This window comes from Pteropus vampyrus, unplaced genomic scaffold (genome assembly GCF_000151845.1).
Source record: "Pteropus vampyrus isolate Shadow unplaced genomic scaffold, Pvam_2.0 Scaffold11, whole genome shotgun sequence".
NCBI lineage: Eukaryota > Metazoa > Chordata > Mammalia > Chiroptera > Pteropodidae > Pteropus > Pteropus vampyrus.
Genome location: NW_011888792.1, coordinates 16,384,811 through 16,390,120, shown reverse-complemented (window position 1 = coordinate 16,390,120; position 5,310 = coordinate 16,384,811). Strand labels below are relative to the sequence as shown.

Below are 5,310 nucleotides of genomic sequence, written 5' to 3'. Positions count from 1 at the left end.
GAAAAATCAAAGTTCGCAGAGCTTGACATGTCCCAGGGCATCTAATTAGGTCTTCTGATTCCAAAACTCATAAGATTTTTTTCTCCATTTCCTTGTTCTTTCTTTTATACATATACTTCTATTAAAACATTTTTGGACATTTTTAGTTTAAATTAACCTCTTATGGCCACTGATCACTACCTCATATTGCTAATCTGTTTTCACTTATCAGCATATGACAAAATAAATAATTCAATGTTTTTAAAATAAACATAAACATAATTTATAAAGGCATGGAGCATTTATAAATTAAAACATCTATTACAATATTTACAAGCTCAAATAAAATGGAAACTATCGCCCCCAAATTATAGCCCATTTGTAAAGCAGAGAATTTATGAAATTTAATGCATGCTTCTATACTCGTTATTATTTTCAATTACATTTTAATTGTAATGCACTTGACTTTAAGTGTTATGTGAAAGAGTCCATCCTTTCTATTTTAAAAAATTATTTTGCTTCCATTTTATTTAATTAGTTTTAAATTTATAAAACAGTAATGCATATAAAAACATATATTTTGTGAAAAGCTCCAGCTTCTTTAGCCAGACCAGTCTCCTGTTTTTATCCATTCCAGCAGTACCCAGAACAAAGATTTTTTGCCTTCTCAACAGTGAGCTCTCACGTTATTGTGTCCTCTTCTGCTTTCCCTGCTTCTCTACAGCTGTTTTCTTTTATTTTTTAAACTTTTTTTAAAAATTAATGTTTTTTTTTTTTATGGTGACATTGGTTAACAAAATCCAATAAGTTTCAGCTGTATAACAGTAAAACATGTCTATATTTACACTGTGTCTTCACCTCCCATAGTTAGATTTCTTTCTGTTACCACATATTTGACCCACTTTACCCTGTCTACCTCCTCTCTCCCCGCAATCCTTACCCTCTGGTAACTACTAGTCTATAGTCCATGTCCATGAGTCTCTGTTTGTCCTATTCATTTGTTGCTTTTAGGTTTATATTCCACATATAAGTGATATCATGTGATTTTCAACTTTTTCTGTCTGGGTTATTTCGCTTAGCATGATTATCTTGAGGCCTATCCATGTTGCCACAAATGACAGTATTCTAATTCCAACCAGAGCCAAAGTATTACAGCCACCTAAAATCAGTAGGCAGGCAACTTCCTTGGCTCTGTATTGTCATCACAGCCTGATGACAGTAACAGTAAAAGTCCTTATACCATGGACCTCAGCTATCAACAATCCTCAGATGGTCCACCTGTAAATGCTAAGCTATCCCCAACTGCAAATGCTAGACCCACACCAAGAACTCCCAACCATGAAATCCATAGATGAACAAAAGAAAAAAGAAGCTCTAATTCAAGATCAAGATTTGGAGAGAAAACTAAAATGAAAGGACAGCCGCTTTCATGATGGAAATCAACAGCTAACATCTGAGGAGGTGTCTTGTAGATTGCTAGGGTCAACCTCCAGTGACAGTGAAGCACCAGGTTTACCACAGCACAACTCAGAACATGCACAAATACAAGTTCCTATGTCACAAGTAAGAAATAGATCATCCTTAAGAGAGATGTGAATGGTCAGGATGCAATCCAGAAGTTTTACTCACCACATTTCATCCAAGTACCAGAGGACATGTGGATTGAAAAAGGAAGATTCTACTTTGAAGAATATACTTCAAATTGAGTGGACTGTCATCTCCTTATGTGTCATGCTATATAAATGGAAGACCAGTGCAAGCAGAGTATTTTCAAAAATGATAATGTCTTAGGTTTTCAGGTTTTCATTTACTCATCCTAGAAGTAGTCAGATCTTCAGATTCAGGGGCTTATGCATTTGTACAAGAGAAGCCACTTTTCTCATGCATCTCGACATCCTTGGAAAAGAACACGGAAGAGCACTAATGTTAAACCACAGACCAAAAAAGTTTTTGAAGGAGATTCAGTAAAGCTAGAATAGAATGCCAGATCTCAGCTGTACCTCCATCAAAGCTGTTCTGGAAAAGAAATAATGAAATGGTACAATTCAACACTGACCATAATAACTCTGTGTTACTTTACTGATAAAAGAGTAAACAAGAAAGATTCTGGGTGATATACTGTCTGTATTTAATGAAGCTAAATTAATGCATGACCACTTGTAACACAAAATTAGATGTTAAAGCTGTTCCAAAATGAACTCTTCCAACTTCTAAGCAGTTACGTGTTCAACCAACTTTCAGCAAATATTTAGCAGTTAACAGGAAAGGTTTGGATGTAAAATAAGTTTTTAACCTAGAAGGAGAGTTTCAGTGTCTGCAGCTTGATCTGAACTCGATGAAAGTGAAAAATTTGAATAACTTTACCAACATTGGAAATGCAAATATACAATTAGTAATATATTTGATTAACTTTTTGAAATAAATCCTATATTATCAGATTATGGTTTAAATTAGATAATATTACATATAAGCACATATGCACATGAATATGATATAACTGATTATCCACATATATGTATATAATATCTACAATATTAAATATTATAAAAGTGTAAAATAATATTTATCCTTTGACTCTTGTATATTGTAGCTATTTCTCTGGTTTGTGAAGACTAAAGGAAATCTAGGTTTATACTTGTAGAAGACTGTATTAAAATGTGGGATTTTAACATATGAGTTATGACTGTAGTTATTCCAAAGGCACCTGTTAAAACAAAAATTGCACCAGGCAAAGTCAAACAGGCAAGGAAGACTTTATTCAAGGCTATTGCAATCAATGAGAGAGACTGAAGTAATGTTTGAACTCAATTCCACTGAAACAAAGGGCAGATGAGCTTTTAAGAGCTGAGGTGGAAAGGACCAAAGGATATCTGTGTTTGCTGATCAGCTCTAGATCTTATTATTGTTCTGACTGGCTCAGTTTTTAGTATAAACTCTTCAAATCATTCCTCTCTCAGACTGAGTTTGATGATCAATCTTTGTAGCCCAACGACACCCCATGCATAATATAACTGGGCTACCTACCATCAAAGTCTGATTTTCCATTACTTTTTGATTTGTGGGCTCCTGGAATACATATATACATTTCTGTATTCCCAGTGCTTAGAATGCAGAAAACATACTCAATACGTTATTTTAGAGTGTCCAAATGAATGCATATGTTCTGTAACAAAGGTTTAAAGTACCCACCATCAACAAGATAGATGGATCATCTTCCTTTGCATAATATTTTAATTTGTTTTTTATTAGAATGAGTTCTTCACTTAGATTGTGATCATACTTTTATTTGTGGATATTAAATTTAAGAAATATCCTCTGCATTTTGTGGATAGAGATTTGTGGATTATTTTTTTAGAGTTATAACATGTCCTAGCTGACTTAATCCTGAGAAATTTTGATTATCATTCTATTCTACGAAATTATGATTTAAATTACATGCCTTTGTTTGCAATTATATGATCCTTTCCCAATTAAAACTCTCTCTGTTGATTAGGATGGTTTATGACTGTCAGTCAAAGATAAATGGAGATCTCATATTAATATCACCATATTAATTTCCATTTAAAGAAAGACCTTTAGCAATTCTCATAAAAAGCACTTTAGATAAATACGAAGTCCATCTTTCCCTGACCTGAATTGTATGAATGTTTCTTCCATATTTTATATCCCACTAATAGCATCATTAAGTTGCTGGCTTAAACGTAACTTGTCACTCCTAGTACTTTTGTAACTTTCTGTCAATGAGATATCTGAATGGAGGCTCTTAAGAAACATAAGGGGCTACGTGGTCTGCTGCCTATAGAGGTCAGCAATGAAAAGTTGCTAGGATAAATAAATTAGTTTCAGCTTTTGTGAATATAAATCTAAGAAATATATTTTAATTCCCAAGATTTAGTTTTATCCACTTAAGAGTATAATTAATGAGCAAAATAAAATGATGCTGATTGATCCTAAAATTCTGTTGTACCCCAGATGTTTTTAAAAAATGATATTAAGGTTAAAAGGTCTGTGATATTTTTTGTTCGTTTGCATCTAGCTCTTCAGATACTTGTAGTTATATATCTAAATGTTGTCAGTTGCTAAATGAAGTATCTGGATATCCTGAAGCTATGACCGAATCACCTAGTTTCTGCTTTGTTACATTTGAACATTAACATCTAAGTTAAGATTCAGTAAAGAACGATAACTCAAGCACTTGATAAAATGATTTTCATTAGCTCAAAGGTTGGAGGAATTACTAGAATACCAACTCTTGAGCACTTGATTCACTTGTTGGGTACAGGGAATTTTTTCTCTTGCCATCGCCAGCCCCTTGAGAAAGTCAGTAGTATTTTAAGAGAAACGGCAGGAGAGTTAAATTACACATTAGATTAAGAAGAAGAGCTGATACAAATAGATTGTTTACATGTCTAAGTTCTTATCCAGCTCTGAGCACAATGTTCTGCCTAGCAGAAAGGAGCCATCAAGTGTGACTATAATAACATTTTCTGCTGCCAGAAGAAATGATCAATTAATGGGATAAAGTGCCACAGAACATGGTTCTGTCTTGAGATTTTCACAAATATGAGACACAATAAATTTAGTCAGATTTTCTACACTGACTTTTAATTAAAAATAAGCATGAATAAAATTGGCTATCATTACCTCTCCCTCCTTCCTGCCTAGAAGATAACACTATGATGATACTACCACTACTACTAACAAAAATAATTTAATTATACTATAGCAACCATTTATAGTGGAATTACATCAAAGCAAATTTTTAGCTTATGACATTTTGCTTGATAAATTTATAAGCATAATTGTTTTTTCATTTGAGTAATAAATTTTAGTGATAACTTCTATTAGGTTATGTGTTTTTAATTTTTTTAATACTGATAAGTTTCTTCAGTTTTTTCATCTATAATGGGATATATTTTAAAACATCACAGCAACTTGGGTAAAAGAATATCTTAATGTAGTTAAAATGGTAATTTTTATCAACCTACATTCACAAACACTTTCGATCTTATCTCCTGTAAGTACTAACAATCTTTTGCTAAACATTCCTTTTCACTTGTGCTGATTTCCCTTAAATCTTTAGGTAACATATGCAGAGACATGTATACATAGAAAAGACAAAATCTCTTAGAATAAAAAGATGAAGTTTTAATTAAACTTTAACTATGAAAAATATTAACCTATTTTCTATTTGCTAAAGGAATATCACATTTTCAAGTATATCACATGACTAACATTGACAAGTGATAAATTCAGTATGTGATTTATTTTGAAAATGTTTAAAAATGTCTGTCAAATTAACAAGGATCAAAATGATTCTCAAACCTGTTT

General features: G+C 32.4%; 1 pseudogene; it reads left to right on the top strand.

Annotated features, from left to right (window-relative positions):
* The first annotated feature begins 631 nt into the window (after positions 1-631).
* LOC105304839 lies at positions 632-2,401 on the top strand (annotated as a pseudogene).
* Positions 2,402-5,310: the final 2,909 nt, after the last annotated feature.